This window comes from Notolepis coatsorum (genome assembly GCF_963971535.1).
Source record: "Notolepis coatsorum genome assembly, chromosome: 13".
In the NCBI taxonomy this organism is placed as follows: domain Eukaryota; kingdom Metazoa; phylum Chordata; class Actinopteri; order Aulopiformes; family Paralepididae; genus Notolepis; species Notolepis coatsorum.
The window spans coordinates 29,216,273-29,241,679 of record NC_140177.1 but is presented as its reverse complement, the minus strand read 5'-3'; the positions used below and the strand labels follow the sequence as shown (position 1 = coordinate 29,241,679).

The window sequence follows — 25,407 nt, the reverse complement described above, 5'->3', positions numbered from 1 at the left end:
AACCAGACCACTAAAGTTACTTTAGTTTAGGGCTGTCTTAAATACTTCGAAGCTTCGTTCGATGGCACAAGCTTCGAACATTTAAAAAAAAAAAAAAAATCGAAGTTAACACTTTAATCGCCGGAAACGCCGAAACTCGTCATTGCCCGCCATGCTCATTCTGCCGAAGACGCTGTAACACGTCTTTGATATCAATATTTCAAAAATCTGTGATCGAAATCATATTTCTCCCCCGGGGACCTGAGATATACTGCTGAGCTCCACTCAACTCTCTAACGGTTCAAGAGCGCCATCTGGTGGCCGATCGCCCAACAGGAAGTCATGTGGATGAAGTGGTGCTCACCCATATTTCGTCCGGGCACTCGCTATCATTAGCAGGACTCCATCTTGACACAGTGAACACCGATCGGTGCAAATAACTCGACAAACAACATGATTTGGACGTATATACTATTATACAACCTGGAAATGGATCGGGTATTTATACATCCCATAATAGGAATATCTCTGCTCCACGCTCATCGCCCAACGGCGCAAGGAAGATACGGTAAGATCCAGCGTTATTTTCCAACGTGTTCTTTACTAACTGCTCTGATGATCATATCACCCACACTAGATGAATGATATGTTGCCCACGGAATTATAAACGACCCCCCGCCCAACATCAGATCATACGTAGTAACTCCTAGAACCACGTCCAGTTGACATTTTTTATCTCGCACAGATTCCTACCAAACTGTATTTGATCATCAATATAATGCATTTGGGGCTATAAATCAAGTTTTGGAGAAAGCTGCAGAAAACGATAAAAACATACTTATACTTTAGACCGTATTTTAGTATGAATATGTGAATGAAAAAGTATAACGTTGATACACCCTGAACAATAGATATAGGACTTTGAAATGGGCCATGGTAATGTCAATTGAGCAATACAATTAAAAAAGTTATAGCCCTGCAAAGAAGGGGAACTTCTCCATAGACAAATAGAGATGGCGAGGGATGGTAAATTATGAATTTAACCATGGCGATCAAAGTGTTAAAAAAATAAATAATTTAACTTCGATCTTTTTTTATGTTCGAAGCTTGTGCCATCGAAATAACGTGTATCCATTCAACTAGCTGTTGTACTGCTATGGTAGCTAGCCGCAATGCTATGGCCGATCCCATTCACGTTAGCATGTAAGCTAACAACAAGAGCTTTAGGTTTAGTCTCTCGCTTTTTGAGAGACTTAGGGCCCTTTCTCACTCACCCTATTCGTTTCTATTTCGTTCCGTTCTGCCCGTTCCGAGATCTGATGCGAACTCCCCCCCCTCTCCCCCCTCTAGTTTGTGTACACACTTCAGTCTGGGTGCGCTCTGGGTTTTGTTTACGGTTTGCGCTTTGAGCTTGTAAGCTTGCCGTAGTCGATGTCACGCTCGATATGTAAACACAGGAAGTGTTAACACGGAGACTGGAGAATGGATTCTGATATAAAGAAACAAATAACTAATAAATATGAAGTTATATTTGAACCTCTGTTGTCAAGCCTTGTCAATATAACCCACCCCCCTTTTCTCACGAATGGAACTCTGTTGTAGAGTCCGCTTTTGATCGTTTTGCAGGGTTAACAATAACGCTAAGCTAACGGCTAACGCTAGTTAGCTTAACCTTTTACTAGTAACATTGCTCGCATCGATTATATTGAATGTCATTGATCTACTGGTCAACCGAAAATGTAAACAGGAATGTCTTAACACGACTGCGGACTCTGGATGCTGATATAAAATGAACAAATGGCCAATAAATATGAAGTTATATTTGAACCTCTGTTGTCAAGCCTTGTCAATATAACCCACCCCATTTTATCACGAATGGATGGTGTTGTAGAGTCCGCTTTTGAGCGTTTTAACGATAGCGCTAAGCTAACGGCTAAACGCTAGTTAGCTTTTACTAGTAACATTGCTGCATCGATTATATGCATTATATTGAATGTCATTGATCTACTGGTCGACCACGGGTGCGCGCCTGAGACCACCTATTTCAGTGGTCCAGGTTCAGCGCCCCCGGGGACGAATCAGCGGGGGGCGGGGACGGGGGACAGCGTTCTCACTCAGACAGACCCTTTTCTGATGCGAGCCAGGTCTGATTCGACACAGAGCAGTGAGTGAGAAAGGGCCCATAAACTCTCCGCTCTTGGTGGTACATTGTGTTGATGACTCTGCACCCCCCCTTAACAACCGTTTGTATTGAGCCGTATTGTACCCATTCTGCAATGTTAAATAACGTGTATCCATTCAACTAGCTGCTGTACTGCTATGGTAGCTAGCCTAGCCGCAATGCTATGGTCGATCCCATTCACGTTAGCATGTAAGCTAACAACAACAAGAGGTTAGGTTTAGTCTCTCGCTTTTCGCTTTTCATTTTTATTTTTTACTTCGATTTGTGTGTGTGTGTGGTGTGTGTGTGTGTGTGTGTGTGTGTGTGTGTGTGTGTGTGTGTGTGTGTGTGTGTGTGTGTGTGTGTGTGTGTGTGTGTGTGTGTGTGTGTGTGTGTGTGTGTGTGTGTGTGTGTGTGTGTGTGTGTGTGTGTGTGTGTGTGTGTGTGTGTGTGTGTGTGTGTGTGTGTGTGTGTGTGTGTGTGTGTGTGTGTGTGTGTGTGTGTGTGTGTGTGTGTGTGTGTGTGTGTGTGTGTGTGTGTGTGTGTGTGTGTGTGTGTGTGTGTGTGTGTGTGTGTGTGTGTGTGTGTGTGTGTGTGTGTGTGTGTGTGTGTGTGTGTGTGTGTGTGTGTGTGTGTGTGTGTGTGTGTGTGTGTGTGTGTGTGTGTGTGTGTGTGTGTGTGTGTGTGTGTGTGTGTGTGTGTGTGTGTGTGTGTGTGTGTGTGTGTGTGTGTGTGTGTGTGTGTGTGTGTGTGTGTGTGTGTGTGTGTGTGTGTGTGTGTGTATGGGGCCATTGGGTGGGGCCGGGGGACAAATACACTAAAGGAAAGTAACCCAGCTCAGCACTGCCCAAATTATATCATCACTATTGCCTGTTTGAAGGATATCATCCTCAAACACATATACACCTACATGCCTTGTAGAATTCCACACATAAGAAAGAAAGATACTGGGATGAATAAACAAAATAGGAAATAAAATGTAGAAATGCATGCAATACATAAATAAATATGAATCTCCATATATGAAATAAAACATTTAGATAAGGTGCTACGGAGATGTTTTGGTGAGTTCTTTGTTTTTTTGTGGAAGTAGCCCTTCTTAAAAATGCATGAACATTCACTGATAATTGGTCTCTAGTGGAGTCTACAAGGTCTACATTGCCGCTGCCGGACCATGTAGAATCCAGACCTTGTAGACTGACATAATTCTGTGCATAGTTTAGTCTACACAGGCCATATTTCAAATCATTATCATTACTTCATTCATCTTAAACATTCTTGATTTGGGGGATTGGTAGTTCCCATGAAATCTGAAGTTGTACAAATGACAACAGCGATCCACCTTGAATTAAATCACACAGCCGAGTGAAACCTTGTTGGCTACGTCACAGTCACGAAAGGGGCTACTTAATTAATTAATCCAATCCACTTTATTTATAGAGCACATTTAAAAACAACAAAGTTTACCAAAGTGCTGTACAAGTCCCACAACATAAGATTAAAAAAAATATATATATATATATAATTTTTATTTTTTAATCGAAGCTTCAAATTAAAATCGAAGCTCGGCCCCGAAGCTTAGATTGCCAAAAAAAGCTTAGAAGGTCAGCCCTACGTTTAGTTTAACACATTATTCTGACTACAGCTCCGGTACATACGTGCAATCACTTCCGGGAACCACAGCTGTGAACTACGGCAAGTATTTAAGGACAATACAGACCCAACGTTGAGAAAAAGATTAACGGCGTCAATTATATTATCGCACGATACTAGTCTCGCGTTAACGCAGCACGTTAACGCCGTTAACGGCCCAGCTTAGGGGTGGACGGTATAAACGGTATACGGTATGAATTTGCTCTACGGTATGGATTTTGACTATACCGTGTAACCGGTAGGGCAGCTCTAAAATAGCAATGACGTCATGTAACCACAGCGCGACTATTTCAATCGCATTTGCCCCTAAAAATAGATAGAATTTGTCATAGATATGTGCAAACTGGAAAAAGTTATTTAGGAGGCTTCGCGCAGTGGGCGCGTGTCAACACGCAATTGTCATTTCATAATAAACACATATCACCGCGGCGCACAGCAAGTTTCAATTTCAGTTCCTGGCATTTTTAACCAGTGGAGAAAGGTAAGGGATTTCCCCATCGTTTTTCTTATATGAATTATTCTACGTTAATAAAACATACCTGGTGATCAACTACAGTTTGCTGTAAACATTATGATATGTGTGTAGTGTTATGATAACGACGGCTGCAGCGGGTGGACGTCCTGCTCCCATTGCAAACAGCGGGGCTGGATTTTGCTAGAAGCATATGCAGCTGCAGAGCCGCAGAACCGGGGGCGCTTTTAGGTCTGGTCACAGGCCCGCTCAACAGCGCCCCCCCCACCCAACGGCTGAATTGTGACCAGACCTGAAAGCGCCCATGGCTCTGCGGCTCTGCAGCTACATATGCTTCTAGCAAAATCCAGCCCCGCTGTTTGCAATGGGAGCAGGACGGAGTCTCGACTCGGGACTTATTTTATTTGGAATATAATGACTTTATACGCAAAAGTAGCCTAGTTTTAAGTTAAAATATTATAAATCTACATGCCTTGAGGATGTCATTCTTTATATAGCCTGCCTATCAGGCAAAAAAAACGGAAACACTGATACCGTGATATATACCGTTACCGTCTATGCTTCAAATTATACCGTGATATAAATTTTAGACCATACCGTCCACCCCTAGCCCAGCTCTAACATATTGTGACACTGCATGTTAACTGTAGTTTGATTCTACATGTATACACATATTAGGGCTGTCCCCAACTAAGGATTTGGATAGTCGACATTGATTGGCCGAAATTAGCAGATAGTAGACTATGAAAAAAAATTGTTTAAAGAAAAGAAAAAGTATAAATGTTTTCCCATTCCCCCATTATTACTCATGCGATCCGGATATGGCGTGAAACACAAAAAAAATATTCTAACCCACATAAATGGCATAGTCATTTATTCAATAACAATGCACTCCTGATTGGAAAACGACCTATAAGATACCCTAAATGGGAAAAGCAGGGCCATACACACATTAGGAGATGTTTAACAAACAGGGTTTTTGTAGATATGAAGACATTAGGGCTGCAACTAATGACTAATTTGGTAGTCGACTAATCTGCCGATTATTTTTTCGATTAGTCGACTAATCGAAAACCAATGTAAAAAAAAAAAAAAAAAAAAAAAAAAAAAAAAGGATTTTTTTTTAATTACCTATCTTTGTGAAAGTGGCTTCTCAGCTCTGGTCCAGCTGAAGACAGAGCAGAGGAACAGATTGGACATTGAGCATGACCTCAGAGTTGCTTGTCTACCATCACCCCAGACTTTGAGACTCTTGTCAGGACCAAACAACAACATCATAACATGATGATCCCATAGCAAATTAAAATAATGACTCATGAAACATTTGAATTTGGATCTTTAAGCCACTTTAAATGAAAATGTATTTGAAGAACAATACAGCAATCACTCATAACAAGATAAATAAATTAAATAATACAAATTAAAGTGGAAGTGTACTTTAAATAACTTTTGTTTGCTGTGTGTGAGAGGAGTCCGTGTGTGTGTGTATGTCTTACTCTGATCGCTGTGTGAGTGAGAGGAGTGTGTGTACTGTGTAATTTGTGTGTGTGTCTTACTCTGATCGCTGTGTGAGTGAGAGGTGTGTACTGTGTAATTTGTGTATGTGTGTGTGTCTTACTCTGATCGCTGTGTGTGAGTGAGAGGAGTGTGAATGTGTGTGTGTCTTACTCTGATCGCTGTGTGTGAGAGAGAGGAGTGTGAATGTGTGTGTGTCTTACTCTGATCGCTGTGTGTGAGTGAGAGGAGTGTGTATGTGTGTGTGTCTTACTCTGATCGCTGTGTGTGAGTGAGAGGAGTGTGTATGTGTGTGTCTTACTCTGATCGCTGTGTGTGAGTGAGAGGAGTGCGTGTGTAATGTATTGTGTGTCTAGTCTGATCATCATCTCCTGCAGGGGAACAATGTTTTCAATGTCCAAAATTTGCTATGGGATCATCATGTTATGATGTTGTCTGGAACCCTGAGAAGCCACTCTCACAATGATAGGTAGTGCACAAAAAAAAAAAAAAAAAAAAAAAAAAAAAAAAAATTTTAATGACTAATCGACGCAACAATTTCTCGTCGACAATTTTTTATAATCGACGTCGTCGATTATGTCGACTAATCGTTGCAGCCCTAGAAGACATACATAAAAAAATGTATCTCACCAGTTCCACATATTATTTTTACGCACAGTTATTGGTATGTTTGAAGGCTCATGGAGTCCCATTATGGATACCAATTGAACACCACAGATGCCACAAATTCTTCTATGAAAGAGAAACATCGAGAGGTTTTGTATCAGATTTTTATCATCAATTACTAACGTCCTCGTATGGAATCCTCCCCCTAGACTCAGTCTGGAGGAGGGATATACCAGACCTGGAAATACATTTTGATTGGCAAGAAGCCTGGGCAAACGTTCGACTTGCGTCACGTAACCCGGACCATCAACAAATTAATCTCAACTATATTCATAGGACATACCAGACTCCTATAAGATTGAACAGAATGGGACTTAAACAAGACTCCAGATGCTCCTTATGTACAAATGGGGATGAGGGTACATTTATGCACATGTACTGGGATTGCCCACCAGTTAAGATATTCTGGAAAGAAGTGTCCCAGCAATTACCGGTATCAAATTTCTTAATTCTGAATATACCTGTACACCCCTCTGTATTGCTGTTGAATGATGTTTTTGAGTTTGCAGTCCCTATACAGCTAAGAGCGAGAGCATATGTATGTAGGGTATTAGATAGCAAGTATTAGGTGTATATCTCATATGCTAAATTTTTTTTAAATTGTGATTTCATTGGATGTGTACTGTTAATTAATACTTGTATATCTAATTGTATGTTATGTTTAAAAAATAAAAACAAAAAAAAAATGTTTCCCATTCCATTTGGGCTGTGGGGGTGCTTAATGTCTGAAGGAGTCGACGGAAGGCTTCTTGTCCTCTGCAAAAGCATGCAATTGGTCCACTGATGGATACATCTTGATATTTGTCTAGTCTAGTGTGTTCATTAGATGGGTGAAATCCTCTTTCAGTGCCTCCGTGCCTGTTTTCTTAGGCAGTTAGCCTCTGGTATGCGAGCCATTAGCGTTAGCCACGCTTCTAGGCCTATTTTCTTTTGGAAAGAATGATACAAATTTTTAAATAATAACAATAAAAAAAAATTGCATTCGACTAAGAGGTTGGCAGTCGACTACGGCTCCTTTCGATCGCGATTAGTCGACTAATAGGGGTCAGCCCTAATACATATATTGTGTGACACTGCATGTTAACTGTAGTTTGATTCTACATGTATATATTGTGTGACACTGCATGTTAACTGTAGTTTGAATCTACATGTATATATTGTGACACTGCATGTTAACTGTAGTTTGATTCTACGTGTATATATTGTGACACTGCATGTTAACTGTAGTTTGATTCTACATGTATATGGATATATTGTGTGTATATTGAGCGGCTGTGTGTTGCTATGTCACCCGTGTCTCTCGATGCCCAAGACTCCTAAGGGAGACTCAGACAATAATGGCTAATTTAAATAGTTAAATTGTTGCAATTCATTTATCAAGCTACCAGCTACTGATGTAAAGCACTTTGAACTGCAATCCGCTGTATGAAAGGTGCTATACATAGTTATTATTAATAATAACTTTATTTGTGTAGCATCTTTCACAGGGGATTGCAGTTCAAAGTGCTTTACATCGTTAAGAAATAAGACATAAAATCAGTGTAAAACAAACAGCAAGATCAAAGCATAAAGTGGGATAAAATAATGTAGATATATTAATCAAATCATATCAGAACCTCACGTTCCAATAGGCTTCTTGAATTTCTGTAATCTGTTACAAAACATGATAAAGGTCATAGTATGCACCCAGCGGATAGTGGGGCGTAGTAATAAATCCCGTAAATCTTCAGAAAGCTACACTAGTAGGACAGGAGGTGTAGCCAAATAAGCATCCCACTTTTCAAAGCGCGTGTTCCAACTAGGGCTGCAACTAATGACTATTTTGGTAGTCGACTAATCTGTCGATTATTTTTTCGATTAGTCGACTAATCGAAAAACAATTATATTTATAAAAATAAAATAAAAAATATATAGATATAATTTTCTTTTTTTTCTTTTCACTACCTATCTTTGTGAAAGTGGCTTCTCAGCTCTGGTCCAGCTGAAGACAGAGCAGAGGAACAGATTGGACATTGAGCATGACCTCAGAGTTGCTTTGAGGCTACGTTTAGACGGAGAGAGTCTGAACAGAAACCGCAAAAGTCGTCTTGCGGTCTCACTTTTAATTTTGCGTTTAGACTAGTGTTTTGGGATGGAATTCTGCGTGCAGACGAGGCTGAAAGACTCGAGACGACGGAGCCCCGCTGTCACACGATTGGCGCAGATGTCACATGACCAGAAACGTCAGTGGCCAATCAGATCACCTCAGGTCGTTGAGACAACCAGACGTGCTGTGAAGACCCGCCCTACTCTGCCTCTGATTCGCAGACTGTGGGTGGGGAATGTGATTGGACCAAAGCAGAGTCACTCACAGACAGTGGGTCCAGTCACTAATAGTTGCGATAGCCGCGGGACAGATTCTTGTGTATTTAAAAGTACTGCCAATGTAGCCTTCAGGTGATCGCCATGGATAGAATCAGACATGCTTTGTTTTACGCTTCTAGGCTACTGGCGCATACCTGTGATGTAAGCAGTACTCGCGACGAGAGCCTTGACAACCCTTTCGTCATCGTTTTATGCGGTTTGACAGTTTAGATGAGCGCAAAGGTTTATCGTTTCTAGGAATTCCACCCTGGAAGGTGGTCTCACTTTCTTGCGGTTTCACCCCGTAAAAACGCTGTTTCCGTATAAACGAAAGGCACATCCGAATTTTTTTTTTTGCGGATTCACCTGCTAGCGTTTCCGTCTAAACAGGGCATGATATACTCTTGTCAGGACCAAACAACATCCCCAGTTATCTCATTAGTTCCCCCAAACTTACTGTCGGTCTGTTATGTTAAGCTAAGAAGTCTTCAGCTGGCTGGACCAGAGCTGAGAAGCCACTTTCACAAAGATAGGTAGTTAAAAAATTATGTTTTTTTATTTAATTTTTTAATGACTAATCGACGCAACAATTTCTCGTGGACGATTTTTCATATCGACTAATCGTTGCAGCCCTAGTTCCAACACTAGACAGTAGACACGTGTATTCATGTTCACAAGGGCCAGATGTACTTCAGTCTGGACACCTGCATCCCGATTTTTTTCCCCATCCATTTTCATTGAGTCCATTCCAAAATCCCTTATGTCATCTGGGAGACGATAGGGGGCGCTTTTTTCCACATCTGATCGCCGGCGGCACTCTGGTAGACTAGGGTAGGCTCGCGTGATGCAATATGATTTCAGATCGCAAAAAAAAAAAAAAAAAAAAAAAAAAAAAAATCAGAGAAATCTCGTGAGTGGCTTTCAGCGAGATATTAACACTTTGATCGCCATGGGTTAAATTCATAATTTACCATCCCTCGCCAGCTCTATTTGTCTATGGAGAAGTTCCCCTTCTTTGCAGGGCTATAACTTTTTAAATTCTATTGCTACATTGCCATTATTATGGCCCATTCAATGTCCTATATGTATTGTTCAGGGTGTAGCAACGTTAAAGTTTTTCATTCACATTCATACTAAAATATGGTCTAAAGTATAAGTATGTTTTTATCGTTTTCTGCAGCTTTCTTCAGAACGTGAGTTATAGCCCTAAATGCATTATATTGATGATGAAATACAGTTTGGTAGCGATCGGCGCGAGATGAAAAATTTCAACTGGACGTACTTCTAGAATGATCTACGTATGATCTGATGATGACCGGATGGGCGGGGGATAGTTTATAATTCCGTGGGCAGAGTTAGATGATTCATCCATAGTGGGTCATATGTTCATCATAGCAGTTTATATTGAACACGTTAGAATATAACGCTGAATCTTACCGTATGTTCCTCGCGCCGTTGGACGATCAGCGTGGAGTAGACCGTTTTCGATTATGGGATGTAGAAATGCCCGATCCATTTCCAGGTTGTATAATAGTATATACGTCCAAATAACGTTGTTTATTGAGTTAGGGCGAGCGATCTATTATCCAGTGTTTCAAGATGGAGTCGCGGGAGCTATAGAGAGTGGCCGGACCACATTTGCATGAGTACTACTGGTTCAAAGGTTAATATCCGGTTGGCGATCTGCCGATCGGCCACCAGATGGCGCTCTTGAACCGCTAGAGAGTTGAGAGGAGATCAGCACTGTGTCTCAGAGCTCCGGAAAGGAAATATGATTTCGATGACAGATTTTTGAAATATTGACATCAAAGACGAGTTAAGGCGTCCTCGGCGGAATGAGCATGGCGGGGAATGACGAGTTCCGGCGTTTTCGGCGGTTAAAGTGTTAATAATTCCGAGAAAACTCGTGAGTGGCATAGAAAGTGTTAACAGATTGCAGAATGGGTACAATTCAGTACGGGCTCTCTGAGCAAAGGAAGGAAGTGAGAGATATGAATGAGTAATGCTTGCTATGTTCGGGTAAATACGCTGATGTTATTGAACGTGTAACTATATCCAATCCAATCCACTTTATTTATATAGCACATTTAAAACAACAAAGTTGAGCAAAGTGCTGTACAAGTCCACAAACATAGGATAAAACATAAAACATAAAAATGTAATAAAAACACATAAAACAGTACAATGTGTCACATAAAAAGGCCAATCTCTCAAAAAACGGTTTAAAAAACAAAAGCCAGAGCAAATAAGTGTGTTTTTAGGCGTGATTTTAAACACCTGCAGAGTGGGGGCCTGCCTAACATGCAGTGGCAGCTCATTCCAGAGCTTTGGGGCTGCCACTGCAAAAGCACGGTCCCCCCTAAGCTTCAGCCTGGAGTTTGGAACGGCCAAGAGGAGCTGGTCAGAGGACCTGAGGGACCTTAGAGGAACATAGGGTTCCAGCAGGTCTGAGAGGTAACCCGGTGCCAAGCCGTTCAAACATTTAAAAACAAACAGTAAAACCTTAAAATCAATCCTAAAACGCACAGGAAGCCAGTGGAGGGCAGCCAGCACAGGGGAAATGTGCTCCCTCTTTCGCGTTCCAGTCAGCAGACGGGCAGCGGCGTTTTGCACCAACTGCAAACGAGAGAGGGAGGCCTGACTGACGCCCACGTACAGGGCAAAGGCGAGAGGTCATAAAAGCATGGATAACCGTTTCAAAAACGGAACGGGATAAAAAAGGTTTGACCTTGGACAGCCTCCTAAGCTGGAAAAAGCTCCTTCCCACCACAGTATTGATCTGCTTGTCCAGCTTTAGGTCACAATCGAATTTCACCCCTAGGTTGGTGACTGTTGGCTTCACAAAAAGCCCAAGAGGCCCAAATCACCAGGAGGAGGCACATATAACACTATATAATGTTAATGCCACAAAACGAATGCCGTTGTTAATCATAAGTAGTAACTTTGATGCAGTAGCGTGTGTGTGGGGGGGCAGCGTTGTGCAGGTCGCTTGACTGAAACTTTTTTCAAAGTTTGAATGTGTGGGCCAGATTGACGCGACACAAATTGATGGATATTTATCGGCTACTGCCATCGGCACATTTGAGCTTATCGGCCGATGGGCCGATGGCAGTCAACAAGGCACTTATCGGCCGATACCGATACCCGACCGATATCTCGGTGCACCCCTAGTTTCCAGTACCCAGTGTTGGATCAATAAACGCGATCGATATTTGGAATGGCGATCAGGAATTGGAATAATCTTTTTGGAGAACATCTGATCTGAGGTAAGGAATCTATTTGTCCAGTCTTGGGATAATCAGAGCTATTTTCACCTATATATCAGCGTGTGCCATATGTGTGTATGTGTGTGTGTGCGATCAGGAAAAAAGAAAATAGATTTTTCAGCCCGCTTCTATAGCGTGCATAAGTAGTTGATAATCTTAGCGTTTTTTTAAAACAATTCATAAATAGGCAGAAAAATGACAACGTGTTTTGTGTATTCCAGTGTATTCCAGTAAAGGGCGTTTATCACAGAATCTTTTTTTTTCTGAAACTTTCAAAAAACTAGCGTTTTTCAAAATGATATAAACGGAAATGAACAGATTAAAAAACAATCAGTTTCGACAATGTTGACTGCAAACAAGTCAAATAATAAATAAGCGACGGCCATATTAGACACATAGCCATAATATAAGATATAGTTTATGCGTTCGCAAATATGAGAGCTCTGTCATTGAATATAGCAGTGGCACGCAACGGGGTTCCTAGGCACCGCATGGCTGGCACGGAAAGTGTTAAACTATCAATAAAAAAGGCACACATCTTTCTAGTTGCTCATTCATAAAAAGTGACTTCTTAGACTCATAAAAAAATATATAGATTTCAGCCCATTACAAATGTACCTTTTCTCCATTCATTCTGTGCTTCCCTGGAGTTCCCAGTGAGGAGTTCAGGGGTTAATGAACCTTGTCAACTCTCGAAAAAGCACATGGTTCTCAAGCCAACGTCTGTGTGACCTACAACCGTTAAGACACGCCAAGATACGAGTATCTACCTACTAAAACAAAAACAATGCTCTCTGCACACATTCTGCTGCTGGCAAGACAAGCACACGTTGTGTAATCAGTAGGCTCCACCCTCTCCACACGCACACACACACGGCTGTGGACTCACATTCTAGCTGGGCCTCTCAGACGCAGATACTTTGCTCGCCTGCCAAAGGCAGTGGCAGATAGGCCGGGGCCGAGCAACGCCAGGGACACTTCATATCATCAACAGCACTCGCGGTTTCACAAGACCCTTTTCACTGCAGCACACAGAAAGGTACCGGGCCCTAGAAGAACTCGTACGACGCAGATTCGAGCAACGGCTCTGCCTGGTATTACGGGAACTAGCATGTTCCTTTTGTTTTTTTAAAACCACCCAAGTCCCATTGTTGTGTATTTTCTTCATAGTCTCAGAGGATTAGGCCTACTTCCATAAACTGATCTTTGCCTCTGCATATTCCAGGTGCGCCGGCTCCACATCAAAGCCTAGTGCGGCTGGGCGATCTGGCCACAATATCACATCACAATATGCTGTTTTTGTCACTGTGCCATTTTACTTTTCAATAGTGTGTGCAAGGATTTCTTATTAACTAGAAAAAGTAGGCTAGTTTATTTTTTTTAAGACTATGTATAACGGAACGTAAACCAATCTCGGTCACTCTCTGTCTGGGAACGCCCAAAACCAAATTCGGTCACACCCCATTTTGCATGGCATTCTGGATATTTACTCACAGCACCAGATTTTGACGTCGAAAGGTAGGATATATGAAATCACTTATTTTAGAGTATATATATCAAATTTCATGAGTATTCATCTATATTTAGTAATCTAAAGACTATTAGATATGAACGTTTGTACCAGTACAAAGTTATAATTGTTAGAATGTGTTCTGGGCGACGATGTTTTCCAAGTAAAAGTAGCATCTTAATCGATAACCATTAACTCCCACTCGCCCCAAGATAGTCAGATAGTTTGGTTATGTTGCTAGCATATATAGCCAGTGTTTTGTCCGACGAAAATGTGTAAATACATTGTAATCTTAAGAAGATATCTAAGTTTGTCTGAAGTGATGAACGGAGGTGGCGCGAAAATAATCTAAGAAAAAAAAGATAATAATGAACTGATTTTGAGTGGTTTTTAAGACAACATTCTCAGTTAGCAAAAAAGTATACATTTTTCATATGAATAAATAATCATGTTTTATTGTTTCTTAACAATTTTCTCAGAGCCGGCAGTCCCACCGCAGTGCAGCCACCGAGTGTCCCAGCCAACTTCCTCTCCCTTCCACCGTAAGCTTTTTCAAACAACTGTGGGACACTAGGCCTAACAAAAATAATGGTTGGTTTCAGGTTGCCGACCGACCCTGCCGATTTAGGTGCGACCCAATATATTTTATGAGTTTTTAAAAAAAAATTATATATTAAAAAAAAAAAAAAAAAAAAATCTGTTTTTTTTTTTTTTAATTAGAATAACGTTTCATAGAAATCTTAGTCAAACATTTAGTATTATGGATATTAAACATGCTGGCAGAGTACATGCATCCATGTTGTTGTGAACATTTTAATTAAATAAAGAAATTCCCTATCCATAGTCGCCGTGGGAAAGAATAAAATAAAAAAATAAAATAAAATAAATTCCCTACCTACCCATGGCCAAACTGACAACCAACCTGAAACCAACTATTATTTTTGTTAGGCCCTATCATTTTTAAATGCATCATGCATTTGTCATTTTAAATGTATATTATGCTAAACCAAAATGTACTTTATCTCTCTTCAGAGCATAGCCGTGCCCACTGCAACCTGGCTGTCCCACTCTCTCACCATGGTATGTGTGGTGATATTTTGTGTAGAATAAGCTATTAATGTCACTTAATTATTTTGGAAGGCTTCAGTTATCCGTTTTATGAATCCAAATTACACAGATATGTTACAAACAAGGAACTACGGCCAATTTCAGAATTCATACATGTTATTCCTCTGGTCTAAGATGGTACACAAATATTAGTGCAAATGAAACAACTCTCTAAAAGAAATTGTAAATAGTAAACTAACTGAGGAAAAAAAACTCTTATTGTACCTGCCGCCCCTACACACATACAGTACACTGATAGACTGTTCATAGCACAATATTTACCAAACCAAACAAAATTGACTTTTGAGTGGTGCTCCCCTTATTGTGTCTGCAGCCTCCTGTATTCCTGGACCGTCAGGAGCATCGACTTCCTCCTCCTCCCACGCCAGACCCACGACACCCATCGGTACGTTACCTATGTTTTTTAGTTTGTTTTTTATTTGGTCAAAAATGTGCTGATTTTATACGAATTGCTGTGGGGCACTTTGAACTATGGTCCATGTGTGAAAAGTACTATATAGATAGTTATTCATATTTATTATTGGTATATTGTATTCAAGCAGTGTCATAATAATAATTTTCTTTTTAACTGCAAGGTCACACCACCAAGAGGCAGAAGCTGGGGATCTGGCGGTGTGGCCAATGTAAAAAGGCGGACCCCCCTGCGGACTCCGAGGGTTTGGTGTCGTGGGTCCAGTGTGACAACTGTCACAAATTGTTCCACACCATTTGTGTAGAGTGGGAGGAGGACGACGACAATGCCAGCTTCTGGTGTTACTGGTGTTTGGATGAATGAGTATGAATGAAAAAATAAATATGTATGGTGTGCTGTAAATAGTTGATATTGTATAGTTTATATTGTTTTAAGTTATACGTTTATTATATTGTTATATATATATATTGTTTATAAAATGTTATGAAGTGCTGGCTGTTGTTAAATTTGATGTGACAAGTGATTGTGATTAGTATTTGTTTGTTAGACAATATAAATGACAGTACTGTTGTTGTACTTAATTCAGTGTTAGCAGTGATGAAGCTAAAACCATTTACAATTTTTTTATATTTTCCATTTTAACAAAAATAACTAATTAGAAAAACATATACATTTGGGTTTTGAACTGAAAATGACCTGTGGGGGGCCCATCTATAAATCAACTTAACGTTATACACTACCTTTCTGTTGACAGTAGATGGCAGCATTGATTTAAAAAGGATGAAAACAGGTTAAAACAAAAAAGGACTACAAATTCCAAGACCTTTTTTCGCCTAGTTCACAGGTCAGCACCGGAGTAAAGGTGAGGAAAACGTGATCTGAACACAGGAGCGTTAAACTATTTATGCGACCCGAGTACAGTGACCGAGAATAGTCACCTAATTATCTTAACAAAAGTGCATCATTAGCATTATGTTTGTTGTCTAAAGGGGAACATAATGGTACAATTTAAGATTTTAATGTTATCCGCATATAAAAGGACAAATAAAACATTGTTAATTTGTAAGAAACCTCAATGAAAACGGCGCAGGGTAAGTTATATTCGCTATCGTTATGAAAATGTGATAGAATCCTATAAAACTGTGGACGCATTTGGTCACTGACGTTATACCTCATGGACAGCAGTATTGTTAAAAATCCATACCGTCGCATGGATCCATGATGGTATACCTCCCAGCTTTAGCCTCGGCTAACCTTGTGTCACAGCTCATAATGTTCACGGACGTAGTGACAATAGCATTGAGCTGAATGAGAGACTCGAGGAAATATTTGACCGTTTCGGATGAGGGTTCCAGATATGATCACCGAAAACAGAAAATAGGAACTTAATTTGCAGCCCCATGCAGTCTTAGAATAAACCAGGGCTATTTAAGCTAGGTTAGCAAATACCGCAATTACAATGTTCCTGTTGCGTAATATGGTGATTGGTTTGGACCAGGTTTATTTCTGGTTTTATTCCCAGTATCACTCTTCTGTGGATACTTGCATATAGCCTCTAACTAATATAAGAGGCTATAATAATATAATATAAGCCTCTATAATATAAGTGCCTCTTCTGTGGATATATAGCTTCTATAATATAAGTGCCTCTTCTGTGGATATATAGCTTCTATAATACTAGACAATTCCGCATGGGGAAATTGTGAAAGTGTGGGTGATGCCTGTGCACCACCGGCCAACGGGAGAGGGTCTGTATTCCTCCGAAGGACAGCTAGCTAGCCGTTGTGGACACTCACCTTTCCACAGCAGAAGCATCGAAAAAGCATCTTGTTTGAGAAATGCAGGTTTTCTTATGTTCTTATGGACCAACATTTCCCGTTTAAAGTCGATTTGTAGCCAAACGGTCCTGTTCCAAGATGCACAATGAGAAAGATCTGTTAAAGATCTGAGAGAATTGTTGAATAGATACACAAATGTTCTAGAATGTTCTATTATGACATCACAAATCGTCTAGAATGTTCCATTATGACATCATACTGTGACATCACAAATCTTCTAGAATCTAGAATAATAAAGAAGTATAAATAAATAAATAGTAGATTACAATAGTGTGGGAGAACCCACACTAGACAATTCCGTGCGAGGAAATTGTGAAAGTGTGGGTGATGCCTGTGCACCACCGGCCAACGGGAGTCTATCTGTTCAGTACCGTTTCAAGATGCACAATGAGATCTTCGGAGAGAATTGTTGAATATATAGATACACAACTGTTCTAGAATGTTTGATTATGACATCATACTGCAACATCACAAATGTTCTAGAATGTTTGATTATGACATCACAAATGTTCTAGAATGTGTTATTATGACATCATACTGTGCCATCACAAATGTTCTAGAATGTTCTATTATGACATCATACTGTGACATCACACTGCCATTCATTCCTTATGGACCGAATTTTCCCGTTTAAAGTCGATTTGTAGCCAAACGGTGCGGTGAAACTTTCCAAGAAGTTATAGCGACTCGAGTTGGACCAAGCCGGTCGTTTTGATACCTTACACGTGTATGTGGTGCGAAAGCTCTGGGAGGAGTTAGCGGACAAAAATCGGCGGAATGATAAAGAGGAATAAAATAAATAGTATAGATTACAATAGTGTGGGAGAAGTTAGAACCCACACTAACTAGACAATTCCATGCAGGGAAATTGTGAAAGTGTGGGTGATGCCTGTGCACCGCCGGCCAACGGGAGAGGGTCTATGAATTGTTGAATAGATACCAGAGCATGTGAGCGGAGCGGCGCGGACGAGAAATCCGCTCTTCGCTCTAGACGGCTTGTTCCGCTCCGCTAATCGCTCATGTTGATCCCGCCGCCACGCCGCTCAGCCCCGCTCACTTTCATTTACGAATCAAGCACTCCCCGCTCCACATCGCTCCACAGCTCGCTCGGCAGAATTTTTTAATGTAAATTTGCTTGATTTGACCAAACTACAACAGTCTACACCCCCTGGGCCCCTTAACAATTGTTTGTATTGAGCCGTATTGTAATTGTACCCATTCTGCAATGTTAAATAACGTAATATCCATTCAACTAGCTCTACTAAGCGATGGTAGCTAGCCTAGCCACAATGCTATGGTCGCTGCCATTCACGTTAGCATGTAAGCTAACAACAACAACAACAACGGCGGCGGAATATACTTTGGTCTAGCAGGATGTGAGTGACGGTTCACCCTTCTCATTGGTTGAAAATGGCATTCATGTTTGTACATCGCCACCTGTTGCTTTGGCATTGTACTACATGTATATTACATCAGTGTTAAACCACTGTGAGCGGCCCGGAGCGGATTGGAGCGGAGGAGGTCGCGCCGACCCATTTTTAAACCCACTCCGTCGCTCACGTCAAAACCGCCCGCTCTCCGCGCCGCACACATGCCCCGATAGGTACACAAATGTTCTAGAATGTGCTTTTATGACATCATACTGTGACATCACAAATTATCTAGAATGTTCTGCCATTCATGCCATTCAAATTGTTCATCAGTCATAATAGAACATTCTAGAACATTTGTGATGTCACAGTATGATGTCATAATAGAACATTCTAGAACATTTGTGATGTCACAGTATGATGTGAGATTATGTGCAAAATAAATCTGGATCGTTTTCCAGTAAAGTGCTCCTTTAACTTTCTGGTTTGTGTGAATATTTGAAACCCCATCTGATTTGTTCATTATCTATCACATCATTTAGTGAGAACATCATGCCAAGCCGAGGGAAGAGGTCTCGGGCTGCAAAACAACGCTGGACTAAAGTGCCATTTGTACCTGCAAAGGCTCTGTCAGACCATTTGCCATCCCAACAAGTGCAACTGGATATGCATGACAAAAGGCCTGTGGAAGTGACGGTGACACCAACTGTCAGACCCAAAACCGAATTTGGACTCCCAACCAGCAAACATTGTCTGCAGTCAGTCAATGCACCATCCACAAATGTAAAGGAAGAGGCTCCACAGACATCTGGTAAACTCAACAAACAACAGCGATAAGAGTAATCAAGAGTCAAAGAAAAAGCTCACAACTGTCTGAAGCTAAGAGTAATCAAGAGTCAAAGAAAAAGCTCACAACTGTCTGAAGCCCCCAAAAAAGAAAATATCTGAGAGACAGAGATATAAAATAGATGAAGAGTTCAGGAAGAGGAAGCAGAAAACCATAATCGAGAAGTACCAGAATAATGAAAAATATAGGCTGCCTGAAACAGAGAGAAAATGAAGCAGGTGTTGGTGCAGAAGCACAAGACTGGCGGTTCTTAGTTCACCCACACTAATAAGTGCCTCTTCCATGGATACTTGCATATAGCTGCCCTCTATAATATAAGAGGCTATAATACTATAATAAAAGCCCCTATAATATAAGTGCCTCTCCGTGGTGTTTCTATTAGGCCATCAGTGGCAGGGACTATTTTCTTTTGAAGCATCGAGGAGCCAGCATTACAGAATGAATGTAGGGTAAACAACACATTACAGGGCAGGCCTGCGGTGTTGATGACATTAATAACATGCCTGAGATGAATTTATCAAAATGCAATCAGAGACTAAAGAGTTAGGCATGAAAGTAGGGGTGGACGGTATAAACGGTATGAATTTGCTCTACGGTATGGATTTTGACTATACCTTGTAACCGGTAGAGCAGCTCTAAAATAGCAATGACGTCATGTAACCACAGCGCGACTATTTCACTTGCATTTGCCCAGGGACCGAAACTAAAGCCTGCCGCCCGCCAGGGGCGCTCAGTTTTTACCTTTGGCGCTTGACACTTAGAGGGCTGCCCGCCGTGTGGCGTGTAATCAATCAAGTTCATAACGATACTCTTATTTCGAAAATCTGTGCGGGTCTCATTTCCGCCCCAAGCGCATCTCCAGTCATAATATCGATGGCTCCGGCAGTTAGCAACATTAGGCTCGTATGATACTCTTATTTTGAAAGAAACCGTGGCAACGCGTCATATCCGCCCAGCCCTGCAGCGGGATACTATTGGCTTCTGCTCGCAGTGCTTGTGTCAACACAGGCAGTCTGCTCTAGTCTAGAAGAGCGGACCTCCATGAGCTACCGTTACTGTTTAAACAATGTCCCAGTCAACTATTCACTTTTAGTTTAATACATGACGAGGCATTGTCTAACGGTATCTAGCTGGCTAGCTACTGATAGCTGCTGATATCAACAAATGCTCCAGCAATAGTCGACTCGAGTGCATAATACCTCCGTTCCCTCGTTAGCTAGCTCACGTTAGCTAGCTCACGTTAGATCTATCTGTCCCAGTAAACTAAATTGTCTTAACGTTATCTACCGGGCTAGCAGTAGCTACAGATAGCTCCTGATATCAATGTCTTATAACATTGATTGAATGCGTATTCTAGCTGAGGGCATGTTGAATGTGATTTGACAAAAGAACCGTAACGTTATACCAATAGGGTCCAGCTGCATCGCCGGAGAATCCTTGCATGCTGAATGTAGGGTCTAGCTGAATATAGGGTCTAGCTGCAGGGCCGGAGAATCCTTGCTGGAGCTGGAGGCTACTCAAGTATACACACAGACAGTGGAGCTGTTTGCAGATAGCGAGCATTTTGACTTATTGCGTGGTGGCGATGTCTCGCAGATAATACAACTACAAGCAGGGAGCGAAATTAACTTTGACTCATCGGCCAGTGGCGGGTAGATGGGAAGAATCTACCCGCCAAGCATATTTCTTACCTGCCAAATTATATAATCATACTTGTAGTTGTATTATCTGCGAGACATCGCCACCACGCAATAAGTCAAAATGCTCGCTATCTGCAAACAGCTCCACTGTCTGTGTGTATACTTGAGTAGCCTCCAGCTCCAGAAAGGATTCTCCGGCCCTGCAGCTAGACCCTATATTCAGCTAGACCCTACATTCAGCATGCAAGGATTCTCCGGCGATGCAGCTGGACCCTATTGGTATAACGTTACGGTTCTTTTGTCAAATCACATTCAACATGCCCTCAGCTAGAATACGCATTCAATCAATGTTATAAGACATTGATATCAGGAGCTATCTGTAGCTACTGCTAGCCCGGTAGATAACGTTAAGACAATTTAGTTTACTGGGACAGATAGATCTAACGTGAGCTAGCTAACGTGAGCTAGCTAACGAGGGAACGGAGGTATTATGCACTCGAGTCGACAATTGCTGGAGCATTTGTTGATATCAGCAGCTATCAGTAGCTAGCCAGCTAGATACCGTTAGACAATGCCTAGTCATGTATTAAACTAAAAGTGAATAGTTGACTGGGTCATTGTTTAAACGGTAACGGTAGCTCATGGAGGTCCGCTCTTCTAGACTAGAGCAGACTGCCTGTGTTGACACGAGCACTGTGAGCAGACGCCCTTAGCCAATAGTATCCCGCTGCAGGGCTGGGCGGATATGACTCGTTGCCACAGTTTTTTTCAAAATAAGAGTATCATACGAACCTAATTGTTGCTAACTGCCGGAGCCATCGATATTATGACTGGAGATGCGCTTGGGGCGGAAATGAGACCCGCACAGATTTTCAAAATAAGGGTATTGTTATGAACTTGATTGATTACACGCCACACGGCGGGCAGCCCTCTAAGTGTCAAGCGCCAAAGGTAAAAACTGAGCGCCCCTGGCGGGCGGCAGGCAGGCTTTAGTTTCGGTCCCTGACTACAAGTATGATTATATAATATATATTTTATTTAAAAAAAAGTTATATAAAATATATATATATATTTTTTTAATCAAAAAAAATTTGGCAGGTAAGAAATATGTTTGGCGGGTAGATTCTTCCCATCTACCCGCCACTGGCCGGTGAGTCAAAAAGTTAATTTCGCTCCCTGCATTTGCCCCTAAAAATAGATAGAATTAGTCATAGATAATAGATGGTGCGAACTGGAAAAGGAGCACAGAGACTTCGCGCAGTGGGCGTGTCAACACGCAATTGTCATTTCATAATAAACACAGAAGCAAACTAGCTCTTTCGCCCTGCGTTTGAAGGCTGTGTGACAACTTCTCTTGCAAGTCGCGCAGTTTCTATGTGTAATGTAAACTCTGCGACGAGTCCAATGGTCTAATATGCTTTGCATCCTCGCCATTCTGGAATGCCCACATCGCGTTAATGTTAACTGTCAATGTACGTAGCCTCAGCAAGCTAACGTTAGCTGGCTCCTCTCCTACTGTAGCAGCCTGTCGATCTACTAGTAGCCTCAGCAAGCTAACGTTAGCTGGCTCCACTCCTACTGTAGCAGCCTGTCGATCTACTAGTAGCCTCAGCAAGCTAACGTTAGCTGGCTCCACTCCTACTGTAGCAGCCTGTCGATCTACTAGTAGCCTCAGCAAGCTAACGTTAGCTGGCTCCACTCCTACTGTAGCAGCCTGTCGATCTACTAGTAGCCTCAGCAAGCTAACGTTAGCTGGCTCCACTAGCAGCCTCCTCTCTCCCTCTCTGCTAACAATCCTGATTCGATTCTTGAACCCATTTAATTAAAAAGGAAGATATTGATGGACATTAGCTATAGTATAGCTGAGCAGCTGTAACAGAATAACAGCTGCCATACCAGTGTTTTACCCCTTCAGAAGCATTTATATAGACATTTTAAGATAAGTTAATATACCGTGATATATACCGTTACCGTCTATGCTTCAAATTATACCGTGATATAAATTTGAGACCATACCGTCCAGCCCTACATGAAAGGCTATGATAAACCTTACAACAGGACAGGAGAAGAACTCTCTATTGGCCGAAGAGTTAGGCAGGCGAAGCTAAATGATAAACATTACAACAGCAAAGGAGAAGAACTCTCTATTGGGAAAGTTTAGAGCACAAAAGGGCAACATCTATTAGATTCACGTGAAAGCGCTCCGGCAGGGCGGGTTAAGGGTGCTTTCTCACTAGGCATCCGGGGCCTTTTCCGTCCCCGGACACGGAACGATTGCAAATGTGAGCACAACTGTACCAAAACACGGAAGAGGCTTGCTGTAACAAGTCCTTCTGTCTGAGTTTTAAGAAGGACGGTGCTAACCTGCTTGCCCAGAATAGAGTTGTATTCATACTTTAATTTCAAAATATTATTTAGGTCCGTTTGGGATTGTGAGTCTGTAAACCTGCTCCAACGAGGGAAGCTGTGTTTCAATTTCAGCCGAGTGCTTACGTCTCCCTTGCCCTCTCAATACCACCTTAACAGCGCCGTTATAGCTATAGTAGTGTTGATTCATTGCGTAATTTTGGAGTTGTTATACTTAACGCTAATTACAAACCCCTATTTCCACTGCAGAGTTATGACTGCTCCAGCCACTTAACGTTATAATAATAATAATAATAACTTTATTTGTATAGCACTTTTCATACAGAGGTTGCAGTTCAAAGTGCTTCACAACTAGGGATGGGTACCTTTCACATTTGAACCGATACCGGTACCTGTGAATCGATACCGGTACCCAACGGTACCTTTTTTCGGTACTTTAGTCTCAAGAAATTTAATTTACCTACCTCAGTCGTAAAAAAAAAATCCAAACTTCAAATAACTACAATTTCGACAGTTTTTGGCTTGTCATTGCTCCGACTGCTTTGTTGTTGAATCAAGTCAAATCCTAGGTAAGCATATATTGTGCGTGTGAACGTTGACATGAAAAGAAAAAAGTAAAAAAAAAAAAAAAAAGTAAAGTAAAAAGAAAATTAATAAAAAATAATTTTCTTTATTTTTTTTTTATTTTTTTTTTCCGGTTTCTCACTTGATTCGATACTCGGTAGTACCGACGTGTTTCGGTTCGGTACCTCAAAAGTAGGGCTGGGCGATATGACGATATTATATAAATATCGGGTACAGTTCATTAACGATACACTTTTTCAACGTATCGTGGATATCGTGATGTTTTGCCCAAGAGGATTGTGTCGCGTCAATCTGTCCACACGTTACTCGTTCATATCTCAGCCTGTGCTGAGATATGCCCATTCCGCGGTCTGTTAATAAAGTTTTCAATCAGACAGATGTATGGAAAGGCTTTTATTATAACATTCGTTGTAGTAAAATCATTATGCCTCATTTAGTCATCCTGTGAAGCACTGGTCTCCTACTCGACGGCCGCGGGGAGCTAACGTTAGTAGCTTTGTTGATGTTCAGCACACGGGACATTCAGGAAGTCAAAAAATAATAACACTTGACGATTGGTGCTAAGACCAGCAGGGCGGGTGCAAGCGGTGTGACGTCATTGGCAGACTCGACTGTCAATCAAAATGATTATGTTTCCGTCAGAATGAATGAATGAAAACTGTATTAAAAGGTTGCAGAATGGGTACAATACAGTACAGGAGGATGAAGACCAGAAAAAGACTTTCGGCTTTTTTACATAAGGGTCCTCCATTTTCAATTCATCAAAACATTTAGAGACATACATATATACAGTAGTTTCATAAAAATGCTAAAATGCTATTTATTTATTTATTTATTTATTGATTGATTGATTTAAAACTTTAACATATTGCAGAATGGGTACAGTACAGCTCAATACATACAATTGTTAAGGGGATGCAGACCAGAGAAAGACTTTAGTCTTGTTTACATCAGGGTCCCCCATTTTCAATTCATCATATTTCATATCTAAATCATATAATATCTCATATGCAATATATAATCTAATAATCTAAATCTAATATAAAAATGCTAAATGCATGGGTATTTTATTTTGTCTTTAATGTTAGCTTGCAAACTCAAATACTGTCTTGGTAAGCCTCATAATGAATTGTTTGGGGTAAAAAAGAAAAACATCGTGATGTGTATCGTGTATCGCCGAAAGGTCAGAAAATATCGTGATATCATATTTAGGCCATATCGCCCAGCCCTACTCAAAAGTACCGAATTCGGTACCCATCCCTATTCACAACAGTAAAAAATACAGGCATAAGCGAGCATAAAAAGATAGACAGGTAGAATCACAGTGTTTCACATTAGGATCTAGCATCCCAATAGGCTCTCCGCTTACAGTTTTCAGTAACACAAATAGTAAAAATAGTTTAAAATGATTCAGTTTAAAAATAGTAAAAAAAAAAAAAAAAAAATTATAAAATAGAACGGACATAAAAAATACAGGCATGAGCGAGCATAGCAAGATATGGCAAATAATAAAAATAGTTTAAAATGATTCAGTTTAAAAATAGTCATCAGTAAGAAGTAAAAAGTGCAATAACCGACACATGAATTTGATAGGCAGTGTAAAAGAGTAGGCAGGGTAAGAATAAATACAAGTTGTGTCAGGATATCCCTGATGT

At 41.0% G+C, this 25,407-nt stretch overlaps 1 protein-coding gene across 5 annotated transcripts in view; it reads right to left on the bottom strand.

Moving 5' to 3' along the window:
* ankrd12 (ankyrin repeat domain 12) overlaps window positions 1-25,407 on the bottom strand; it is a 76,436-nt gene that overhangs the window by 34,747 nt on the left and 16,282 nt on the right. The window contains exon 1 of one of the 5 annotated variants that reach the window (XM_084327828.1): window positions 16,902-16,928. The exons of the other annotated variants lie outside the window; for them this stretch is intronic. The gene's annotated coding sequence lies outside the window, so the exon portion shown is untranslated. Of the gene's footprint in view, window positions 1-16,901; window positions 16,929-25,407 lie in introns of those variants that run through there. 5 annotated transcript variants of the gene reach the window in all.